This window comes from Monodon monoceros, unplaced genomic scaffold (assembly GCF_005190385.1).
Source record: "Monodon monoceros isolate NGI ecotype Baffin Bay Population unplaced genomic scaffold, NGI_Narwhal_1 Super_Scaffold_15, whole genome shotgun sequence".
NCBI classification, from domain to species: domain Eukaryota; kingdom Metazoa; phylum Chordata; class Mammalia; order Artiodactyla; family Monodontidae; genus Monodon; species Monodon monoceros.
Genome location: NW_021703771.1, coordinates 87,032,795 through 87,045,066, shown reverse-complemented (window position 1 = coordinate 87,045,066; position 12,272 = coordinate 87,032,795).

The following is a 12,272-nucleotide window of genomic DNA, read 5'->3' as shown; positions in this document are numbered from 1 at the left end:
GGTGTGACTGGGGCTAGGCCCATAAGGAAGAGTGAAATTTGGACAGGGTAAGGGGGGGGCCCTGAGATAACGCAAGAAACATGAGCAAAATTACACAGGCAGGAACGAGCACTTAGCGGTCAGTGTGAACACACTGATGGGCCTGACCTGATGGGAGCGGAGGAAACCTGCAGGATGTAAGGGAAGTGGAGCAGGCAGGGGGCCTGGAGTCGGGAGTTGCGACGTCAGACCGTGGAGTGGAGACGTCCACGGGAGATTTGTTTCACTGGGGAAAGAAGGAAAAGTCAGTGGTATGATTTTCCAGTAAAAAAATATCAGATAATTTTGTGTTATTCATCAATACCATCAAAAGTCAGAAGTATTAGCCACGTCTGCACTAATGACCTCCCTGCCCCTCTGAAGGGCCTCTGGAGGGAATCCAGAGGGATGCCCCCCGCCGCATACAGGGGAAGGGACCAGCAAGTGCCTGGCCCTGCAAATCACTAAAGTAAGCCTGACCCCTCGGCCAGCAGAGCCCCTGCGACACCTACCTTTCTTACTCAGATATTTTGGCCACATTCAGCCACATTCCAGAGGGTCTGCTACTCACCCATTATTAGCAAAGCAGCTCTATCCAGAAAAGAGAACCTCACCCAGAGCACCGGAATATAGGAGGCATGGGAAATTGTGGCCACTTCTATACTTTTTCCCTTAAAACGCACACACACACGGCACAAAAGCAAATTACTTGTTCTGGAAAACCGGGTCATGAGATTCGTCATCAAAAGGCAGCAGAGGGCCGATCCGACAGTGACCTCTGATATCGCCTTTCAGCTCCTACAACAAGAAGAAGCTTCCCCGTGAGCACAGGAGCCGCACCGAACTGATGGACCATTTCCTCAAAGAGCATCTACTGAAAAACGTTTCCCCAAGATGTGAGCACTGGAGCTCCTACCAAGCCCTGACTTGTGAAAACAAGCCCTGTGGAGCAGTGAGTGTCCGTATTACTTTAAGCTTTAAAAAAGTTCATCCTGGGCTTCCCTGGTGGCGCAGTGGTTGAGAGTCCGCCTGCTGATGCAGGGGACGCGGGTTCGTGCCCCGGTCCGGGAAGATCCCACGTGCCGCGGAGTGGCTGGGCCCGTAAGCCGTGGCCGCTGAGCCTGCGCGTCCGGAGCCTGAGCTCCGCAACGGGAGAGGCCACAACAGTGAGGGGCCCGCGTACCGCAAAAAAAAAAAAAAGAACGTGCACGACTAATACAATGCCTATGATTACTTGTCATCACAGCATAAGCACAAAGCTTCTGTAAAATAAGGACACAGCCTTAACACAATCAGACATGAATTTATCATGAACTAAATCTATTCAAAGCTGACGTCCTCAATCACAGACACACGCACTGTTGCCAGCCAAGGGTTTCAGTGACGTACGTACATGGCTGGGCTCACTTCAGACATTCTGAGCCACGAGATCCGGGCTTTGCACTTTACAAAGCAGCACATGTGATTTTACATACTTACATAGTTGGAGTATTTAAGAATATCAAGTCTGTCACCCGTGTCCGTAGGAAGCACAGCTCATCCCATGGTGAAGAGCTCGCCTAGGACGTTTTTCCACCTGCTGTTTACTTCCTGTGATGCCCGCCCTCCCCTCCTGGGAACAAAGCTCTAATCTACTATGCAGACCACCCCCTGGAAGCCAACTGATCACAAGCCATGGGGAGAACAATGCACGCCAGGGATATAAATGTGCACAATGGCATTCCAGGCACATAAACACTGCAGTTTCCAGAGACCTTTGGGAACAATGCAACAATGTAACAAAATAGTACCCTACACGGAAGGTACTCTTTCTTCTTCCTGAAATTACTTGAAGGGTTTTTGGCTTGAGGACAGGTCCATGGAATGAAAGAACGGAGAACGGAGATACTACTGTTTAATATCAAACAGTCAACTCGTGGAACCTTAACTGAACTGAAACAGCTGTTGTCTCTTTTGTTAAGTCTTTTCTTGCTATAAAATAGAGATCACTTTAGTATGTTTGGGAAATGTTTTCATAAAACATCAAAATTAAATTGAATTAAAGTATTTTTACTATACGGAATGCAGGTAAAGTTATATTCTTTATTCAGAGATGGATTAATTTTACCCGGATGGAAGAGAATGGAGAATTAATTCTGTATAAACCCGTTCTAAATACACTAAAGCAGTTCATGCGGGGCAGGGCTGGGAACCTGGAACAAATCACCCCTAAGGGCAAATTAATCCTGTTTACAGATGGTGTTTCCACTGTTGTAATAATTATCTTTTTTTTGTCCTTCTAATCTTTACCCTGGTCACATTGTTTGTAACAAAAGGTGAAAAATGCTCTAAAGGCATCCACCTTGGAGATCTTCCAGTGGATCTGTGGCTACTTTTCCAGCTTCTTCCAGAAGCCAGGGTCTTTAAAAGGAGCTGCTTTCTTTGATGACCCGCTGTATTGATGCCACTGAATCGACACATACAAACCAGTTTTCTACCATTTGACGTAGAAATGAAAATGAGAGCAACTGCGACGTATGAAGTTCAACGACCAGGTAAATGCAGCGATTCATCTCACGGCCAAAATGCATTTTCCTTTTCCTATTTTTGCTCAGGACCCCAATAATGTTTTGAGGCTTAGCCTTCTATGTAGTTTTAGAAAGAACTCCCAAAGTGAACTCCAGCTACAATTGATTATAAAAATGGTAACAATTTTATAATGTAATCAACAAGGCCAGATCAGTCACTTGGAATGGAAAATCTATATCTAATACGTGGAGGGGCTTTACCTCCTAAAATTAAGGCTTCTTTTAATTCCATAAGAGTAGATCTCCTGGGATAAACCATAATGGAAAAGAATATTTTTAAAAGAAGAATGTATATATGTGTATAACTGAATCACTGCTGTGCAGAAATTAACACACTGTAAATCCACTAGACTTCAATAAAAATAAATAAACACAGAGTAGAGGTATTTTGACAGGCATGACTTACACAATTCACCAGAAAATAATCACTCTCACTACTGAACAGCAACATTCATGGTGGAAATGAAGACTGACTTCCAGGGAAATTCTTCCTACCTGGGCAGTGCAGCAGAGCTGGGCCAAGGTCGAGCGCGTGCGTCTCCACCCATGAGGCTGCTCCCCGTGAAGAATGGTGCCGAGCCAGCGGACGACTTCTAGCCCAGGTCCATGTTCACAAAGATCACTCCAGGTGTTTTGTGGGGAGGACAGGAGGGAAGGGGCAGACCACTCAGACTACGGACACAGGTCCGTCCATGGTGGCCTGGACGTCAGACTATCGCAGTGGGGACAGATCGATGGATCAAACCCTCGGGACGGGACAGGAATGAGGCTCTGGCCTGAGCCGCTGGTGGGGAGATGCCACGAGGTACTGGGGCAAAGGTAATGAGCCTGGGATTTTGCTTCATTTTGTTTGGTTCCCACTCTATTTATTTAGGTGTTTATGCTCTCACACTCCATCCTTATAAGCCAGTAAACATTACAAACAGTTTCTCCCCCAGAACTGCAACCGCATGTTCCCATACAGCGAAAACACCTGGCTAAACTACCAATACCACCCACCATCATGTCATCACCTGCATAAAACGGAGTTACCATGTACCCAGCACTGCGATGCACAGCTCAAAAGCCACATGAAATACGGGATGTGCACTCACTTCATTAGCGGGAACCCACTTCTTATCTTCGGGCAGGGCAGAGGGCAGAGACATCTGGGGGGTGATGAGGGGGAGGGACGCCATGTGACACTGTCCATGGGGGCAGGTGGGGGACACGCAAAATAATGCCAGCGGCAGGGGGAGGCCAGGACAGAGGGCCCAAGGCACATGCTTGGAACAGTGGACATGGAATCGTGAAGGTGGAGCCAGGACCGAGCTAGGACAGGGACCAGATGCTGACCCCTGTGCCAGAAGACCCTGCCAAGGGACGGGTCTCAGCAGCTGAGCAGCTGGGGTTACGGGGTTACGGGGTGGGAGGCTGGTCCCAGCAGGAAGGGCATGCCCACCCCGGTGCTCCAGGGTCGCAAGCTGACACAGGTGTCCTGACCTTGGAGAGGCAGCAAGCCTGACTACGCAACAGGAGGCCAGCGTCTCTGCCAGGAGGAGGGGATACTTGGCAGTGGCTGGGTGAGCAGAGATCGGAGAAGAGCGGAGAAGATTTCGGAGGCTTCTCATGGCGGGCGCACATCAGGGAGAGGCAGGAATCAGGCTGGATGAGTACAAACACCGTCACTCGGGCAAAGGGTCCTGGACTTATTTTAGGCAAGTGTGAAACTGAAAACAGGGGTATTAGTCCCGGGCAGGAAGGGCTGCCCTGGGGAGGTCGGTGGGCAGGAAGGGCTGCAGTAACCGGCGACATTATCTTAGTGTCAGGACGACAGCTGTCCCCGGGCTGCACGGCTGGGGGTGAAAATGAGAACACCGTTTCGCGGCAGAGTCCTCGGTGCTGGACACGCCATCCACACACACCCCATCCGCTCCCACTGCGGTTCGGAGGGGCTGAGGCAACGGTGTTGGAAGTTGGGCGGGTGCAGGGGGTGTGGGCCACAAACATGAAGACTTTCTGTTATTTAATTATCAAAAAAGAATACAGGGACTTACAATACAAACGCCCCAAATGTTGCAGACTTCATCTGGCATTCTATAGCTAATGGTCTTAAACATAAAACAAACATTTTTCTTGGTCTCAGTGATGCTTGGAAAACTGGTTGGCATTTCACAGCTACCCCCCACTGGTAGAACATCACAGACAGGTCTGAATAGATCTACTCTGTCTGTGCTAACCTTGCAGACAGACGTGAAAACCCCAGAACATGGGCTGGAAGTTTAAAGGGTCAGCAGCTACGGCCACAAGGGATTCTGGGTAGAGTGACCAGCGCTGGCAGGTGGCCTGGGTCCGGGACGCCAGCCTCACTGGCTGTGAAGCGCCGTAGGGGTGTGATTTCAGGGTGTCACCTTCCAGCAGCTCAGGTCCCGGCTGGTGGCTGAGACAGGTCGTGTCATAAATGTGCCCGAAGTGCAGGAAAATCACGAGCTTAAAAATGAGCTAATGAATTGAAATGTACTGAATTTAAGAGGCAGGAGGAACAGCCCTAAATTAATAGGCAAATTTAGTGCACCGATTTTTGTCGCTGAAACTTGACAGGGTGATTCTAGGGGGCGAGGAGTCTGAAGGCCGCCTCCACCAGGAGGGTCTCAGGAGACGCCTCAGGAGCCCCATGGCGTGAGTCATCTGACGGCGGCGTGTTCCTCTTCTATTGCCGCTGCAATAAAGCGCCACGGGCTGGGAGGCTGAAACAGCAGGCAGACATGTTCTCTCTCCGTCCCGGGGGCCAGACAGCCAAGATCCAGGTGTGGGTGCAGCCGCATCCCCCCCGAGGCTCAGGGGTCCTTCCCGCCTCTGCCGCCCCTGGGGTCACCGACGCCACCGCTGCATGTGTTGTGTCAGCCCCCGTCCTGGGTCAGCATCTTCAAACACCTCCCGGCTTCGTCTTCACACTGCCGGCTGCCTCTGTCTTATAAGGACACTTGGGAAGGCACTGAGGGCCCACCTGGATAACCCAGGATCGGCTCCCACCTCAAATTCAATCACGTCTGCAGAGACCCTTTTCCCAGAGAAGGTCATATCCACAGCATCCAGAATTGGGGCCCGATATCTTTGGGGGTCACTTTTCAGCTGACCGGAGGCAGCAACGGCAAATCGTGTACAAATAAAACGAGTCCATATCCACCGAACGTTCCCCATCTGTGTCCCCTTGTTTTTCAAAGTGAAGATCTAACCTGCAAGGGAAGGTGGGCAGAGGTGTCTTTGAGGCCTCCCCCCAACCTGTTTCTTCTTTTGGTGAGGTAGCCAGATGACGTGGGCAGAATCATGCAAAGGTTTATCTTTAGGGGTGAAGGGAGAGTTCCACAGTTGATTGCAGTGGTGGGGATGCAACCACAAACTTACTAAACACCGAACCGTACGCTTAACCTGAGTGAATTTCTGGTACCTAAGTTATTCCTCAAAAAAGCTATTTTGAAAAGCACAGGTACCTCATTCATTTATTACTCACTAAATACTTGTGAGCACAGAGATAATAGGAGCTTAGAACTAAAGCTGGTTCAGTATAAGAAGGTACTTTAAACTTCGACTAAAGGGTCCTCACCGGGTGGGGAAATGGAAAACTACAACAGCACCTCAATTGCTTTCTTCTGCAGAGACTGAAAACAAACCTGGCGCTGGACACAGTTCAGTTCAACCCCAAGACATGTAAAAATATTACCTCCGCCAATTTCAGGTGAAGAAAGGCATTTGCACTTTCCAGTTCAACTATTCTCTCTTCTTTGGCCTCTACATCCAAGGATCCAGAAAGGAAAACAATCAACGTCAGTGAAACTCACCAGCAGTCCCTTCCACCCTCACAAGGCAGACTTATGTCCAAGGATGTGAGCACACAGCCAGCAAAGAACGAGGGAGGAGGTGGGCTCGAGGGGCACCTCGGACCCTGACGGGCGCCCGGGCCCTGTGTCCACGACCCCTGGCTCCAGGTGCGGGCCCCAGACCAGCAGCTCCTGGGACTTGCTAGAAACCCAGAATCCTGGACCCTCCTGCCCCAAATGGACCCGAGTCTGCATTTCAGTAAGTTCTCCAGGTGACCGTTGTGCACTTGTAAGTTTGGAAGGCACCTTCTGAGGACCCTGCTCACCAAAAGCCACCATTTCTTTCCTTTTATTCACTTATTCAAAATATACTTGTTAGAAATCTATCAGGTGCCAGGCGCTTGCCCAGGTGCTGTGGAGTCTGCACCCCCGTGGAGAAACAGATGCACACGTGGATGGGACAGACAAGCGGGGACGGAGGCGGCTCCGCCGGAATGAAAACAGGGTGATGTGAGCGCGGACGGGCGGCCCCCTGAGAGGGATGGGGGCTGAGGGAAGCCCGCACAGAGGCCCTGCAGCGGGAATGAGCTTAGCAAGCCAAGGAGCAGAGAAGATCAGCCAGCCTGAGGCCCAGAGGCGGTTCAGTATTAGCCGCGTGCAGTAATGCTGAGAAAGGCTGCACCTGGAGGCCTCAGTGGAGAGGAAAGCACCAGTTCCCAGGAAGGCAGGCTCCGCTGTGGTCTCTCCTGCTGGGGAGCCCTTCTCCCCAAGGCTGCTGACACGCAGCTCACAGAGAGCTGTGATCACTTTAGGACACTCTCTTTGTGATTGGTTGGAAAACCAGAAACCTGGGAGCCATCTAGATTTCTGTTATCACGTTCAGTCAATTTTACCTCTTAAAAAATAATCCCTCGAATATTTCCCTGCGAGTCCACTTAATTTTAAGATCCCACCACCTCTTACCTGGACAGGTGCAGTGGTCAGTGCCCGCCCCTGACCACAGCTTTACCGAGCGACAATTCACTCTCACACCATTCGCCGCGCTGAGTGGACAATCAGGTGCTTTGGTATATTCAGAGTTGTGCCACCATCACCAAAACTCATTTTAGAATATCTTCCTCACCCCCAAAAGAAGCCCACACCCCTTCGCCATCACCCCTGACATCCGACCCTGGGACCCACACCCCTTCGCCATCACCCCTGACATCTGACCCTGGGAAACCACTAGTCGACTTTCTGTCCCTACAGATCTGCTAATTCTGGACATTTCACATAAATGGAATCGCACGACGTGTGGTCCTCGGTGACTGGCTTCTTCCACTTAGCACCATGTTTTTAAGGCATAGCCGCCTGGCAGCACGCATCGGTATTTCATTTCTTTTTACTGCCTGATAATATTCCATCGTATGGAGAGGCCGCCCTTTACCCACTCACCAGCTGAAGGACACCTGGGTTGCTTCCTCTCTTTGGCTAATATGAACAGTGCTGTGACATTTCCGCACAAGCTTTTGTGTGGACCTGTTTTCCTTCTGCTTGAGTACACACCTAGGATTGGAATTGCGTACAGTTACTGTGTTTAGCATTTGGAGGAAATGCCAGGCTGTGTTCATTTTACGTCCCCACCAGCAGTGTGTGAGACTCTGATTCCTCCGCCCCTCGCCAGCTCACCCTCTGTGGTTCTGACGACAGCCCCTCCTGGGGAGTGTGAAGTGGTACCTCACGGTGGTTTGGTCTGCATTTCCCTGGTGGCCGGTGATACGGAGCATCGTTTCAGGGTACAAGCCTTGCCCTTCTTTGGTTACATTTCTTCTTCCAAAGTATTTGGTTATCTTTGATGATACTGCTGATTGCTACGGAGTAGAAGTACAAGTGATTTTTGCGTGTTGATTGTGTATCCCTCAGCCTTGCTGACCTTATTAGTGCTAATAGTTTTGTTTTTTTTTTGGGGGGGGTCGGGGATGGGTTCCTTAGGATTTTCTATATGTGAGATCATGTCATCTACAAACAGAAATAGTCTTACTTCTTCTTTTCTGACATAGATGGCTTTTCCCCCCATTATCTTGTCTAATGCCCTGATTAGCACCGCCAGGACGATGTTAAACAGAAGCGGGGAGGCTGAACTCGTTTCTCTTGCCCCTTTTTCTCCATTAAAGACAATGTTCACTGTTTGCTTTCCTTGATGCCCTTTATCAGGTTGAGGAATTCCTTTCTATTCCTAGTCGTTGAGTACTTTGGTCATGAAGGGGAGTTGAATGTGGTCAAATGCTTTTTCTGGGTCTATTGAAATGATCATGGGGGTTTTGTCCTTTATTGATACGGTCTATTACATTAACTGATTTTTGTTACTAGATCAGCTTTGAATTTCTGGCATAAATTCCTCATGGTCATGATGTATAATCCTTTACATGTATTGCTGGATTCACTTTGCTAATATTTCTTCGAAGTTTTTTGCATATATATTCATTAAGAGATATCGCTCTGTAGATTTCTTGAAATGTTTTTGTGTGGTTTTGGTGTCAGGGTAATTCTGGCCTCATGGAATGGGAAGTGTTCCTTCCTCTTCTATTTTTTGGAAGTTTGTGAAGGGCTGGTGTTAATTCCTTTTTAAATGTTTGCTAGAAGTCCTCCGTGAAGCTGTCTGGGCCTGAGCTTTACTTTGTGAGAGATTTTTGATTATTAATTTCTTTACTTCTTCCAGTTTTGTTCACATTTTCTAGTTCTTCCTGAATCACCTTTGGTAGTTTTGTCTTTAAGGCATTTGACTATTTCATCCAGGTTATGTAATTAGTCAGCAATGTTGTTCAGAGTGTTTTCTTACAATCCTTTTTATCTCTGCAAGGTTGGCAGTCATGCCCTCTCTTTTATTCTTGATTTTACTAATTTGAGTTTTCTGTCTTTTTAGTCTGTCAAGCTAAAGGTTTGTCAATTTTGTTGATCTTTTCAAAGAGCCAACTTTTGGTTTTGTTGATTTTCTCTATAGTTTTCCTATTCTTTCATTTATTTCTGTTCTAATACTTATCATTTCCATCCTCCTGCTAGCTTTGGGTTTCGTTTTCTTGGCTTTATCCAGTGTCTTGAGGTGGAAGGTTAGGTTGTTGACATGAGACCTACCTTCTTTTCTAAAATATAGGTGTTCACATCTATAAATTTTCTTTTAAGCACGCTTTGGCTGTATCCCATAAATTTTGGTGTGTGGAACCTTAATTTTCATTCATCTCAAAATATTTCCTAACCTTTTCGATTTCTTCTTTAATCTCTTGGTTATTTAGGAGTGTCTTCTTTAATTTTTACGTATTTGTGAATTTATCAGTTCTCTGTCATTAACTCCTAACTTCCCTCTACTGCAGTAAGAGAACATTCTTTGTACGATTTCTGTCCTTTTCAATTTCTTCAGGCTCGGCTACGGCCTCGCCTGGTGTCTACCCTGAGCCCACACTGCTCACCACACAGCCTGATTCAGTCCCTTCCCCCGGGGTTGGGGGGCGCGCTTCCTTCCTCACCCCACCTCCCCGGGACTCAGCTCCCTGCTCTGCAGGTGACGCTCCCTGACGGCTCAGGCGAGGACCCCCGGGCCGCACCACAACCGCTGAGCACACGGAGTGTCTGCCCTGGGCGGCGTTTATCTGTTCCTCTCAGTTTACGTTTCCTTTGTGATTTTGTATTCACCTTGCTCTGATTCAATGGTGAACCCCAAGAGGGCGGGGATTAGACGGGTGACGGCTGTTGCTGCTTGACCGCCTACATTTAGCACAGTATTTAGAACACATACAGTAAAGTGGGCGGGGGGAGACGTCCCTGGTGGGAGGGCAGAGGAGGCCCGGGAGGGGGGAGGGGGAGGCCTGGGAGGGCCTAGAGGGGGAGAAGTAGGGGTGGGGCCCCTTCCCGGGGCCCCTTCCCGGGTGGGGCCCCCTCACCTGTCACTGACCTGCAGCCGCCAGGCCCGGGGCTCCCAGAAGGCCCCCCACCGCCCGCCGCCCTAGCCTGAGGGCCCCGCGTGGTTGCCAAGGCGACGCGGGGGGGTGAGTGGGGGCCGGGGTGGGGCGTGGCCAATGGCGGGGCGAGGGAGGGGGATGGGGGCGGGGGAGGGATTGGAGGTAAATTTGCAAACCTGAGGACCAGCGGGCAAAAGCAGCTGACGGAAAAGACACAAAGGAAGCAGAGCGCCGGGCGAGGGGGGGACAGGCCCCCGGGCGAGGGGGCGGCCCAGCAGAGCAGCTGTGGGCATCGGCACACCTGCGAGGAGACAGGGGGACAGGGGACGGTGTGGGTGTGGCCCCTCCCAGCGGCCCCCTGCGGGGCCTGGCAGAGGACCGAGGGGCAGGACCCCCTCCACCCCAGACCCTAAGAGCTGGGGTGACAGCTCACCCTGCAGGGAGCCAGGCCCTCTTGGGGGTGAAGGTCAGCGCAGCCCCCTGCCTGGCCTCTGCCCCTCTTCCCAGCGCACCTCCCCTCCTCCGCCCAGCAGGGGAGGTGGCGGGTCCGGCCAAGGCCACGTCCAGGGGTCCCCTCCGTCTCACTGAGGCTCCTTCTCCGTCTTCTCGGCCACTCTCCAGCCTACAAGTGCCACCTGTATCCTGAGAACGTCCACGTCTGTGTCCAGCTTGCCCTCTCCCTTGCGTCATAGCGCCCCAGGGGGTGTCCACACAGATTCCCCGCCCGGACCCCCTGCAGCCCCAGGCCCCGCTCACTGAGACCCCAACCTGGGACCCGGGTCTTCTCGTGGTCTCTCAGCCACATCCCATCTGTCGACAGACCCCACTGGACGCACACGGGGATGGCCCCCTTCACCACCCCAGCCCTGCAAAGCCACCTTCATCCACGGCCTGATTGCTACAATAGCCCTCTGTGGTCTATTCCCGGTGGGGCGCATTAAAAAGTCTAAAGTCACTTCCGCCCAGCAGCCTCTCATTCTTCTGGCATAAAACCCAAAGCAGCCTGGGTGGCCTGGGCAGCTGCTCCTTCCCTGCCCACCCCCGACTCTGCCCACGCCCCCCTGGGACTGGCGACCTCCTGGCCGCAAAAGCACTTTCCGCCCACCCACAGCTCTCTCCAGACACTCCCAGGGCTCCCTCCCGCCCTCCGTCAGGATTCTCGTCGGACTGTCCTCAGGGCTGATGGCCTCTGGCAGAGGAGATGCAGAGCTACTTGGTCGTTGCAGCTCCAGAGGACGGGGGCTGATGACTCCCCAGAAGCTACAGTAGTGTTTGGCATGTAACAGGAGCCCGGTTCAATTAGTTATTCTGTGGAATAACTGAATCAAACATAGAGGCAGCAGGGGATGGAGAGGACCTGCCAACAAGCTACGTGCTCATCCTCCACAGTGTGTTAATCGGAAGAGGCTGCCTAGAGAAGGTAAAGAGCCCGTGAACTGTATAGAGTTGGGTGTAACTGCAGCAGATGTGCTGGGGGGATGCCTCGTGAGATGCAGTGTGGGCACAGGTATGACGTGCACGTCTATGACCCATGTGTGTGTGCTGTGCACGTGTGAGACAGCACTCGTGCTCCTAGAGACCTCCCCTGGGTGCCTCGGGGACACCTCCGAAGACGCTGCATGGGTTTTGGCAGCAGGGCATTGCAGGGAACCTAGAAGCCCGTCACTGGGTGTGAGGCCACATGTGGCCACCGTGCACTGCCTAGGCCTCTGGCCTAGAGAGAAAGGACAGCCTGGAAGGTCACACACAGGGACATGGATTGTGGAGGGAAGTGGTGGCCGACGCCGTCTCTGCAACTCACACCCGCAGCACTGCACGTGATGCCCCCCACAGTAAGCACCCCCGGCGGCCCTGTCTGGAGTGGCGAGCTGTGAGGGGAAGCCCTGTGCGAACAGATGCTTACGTGCCATGGACAGAGGGGTATCTTGTGCATTTTAGGTCCAAAACTAAAAGGAAAA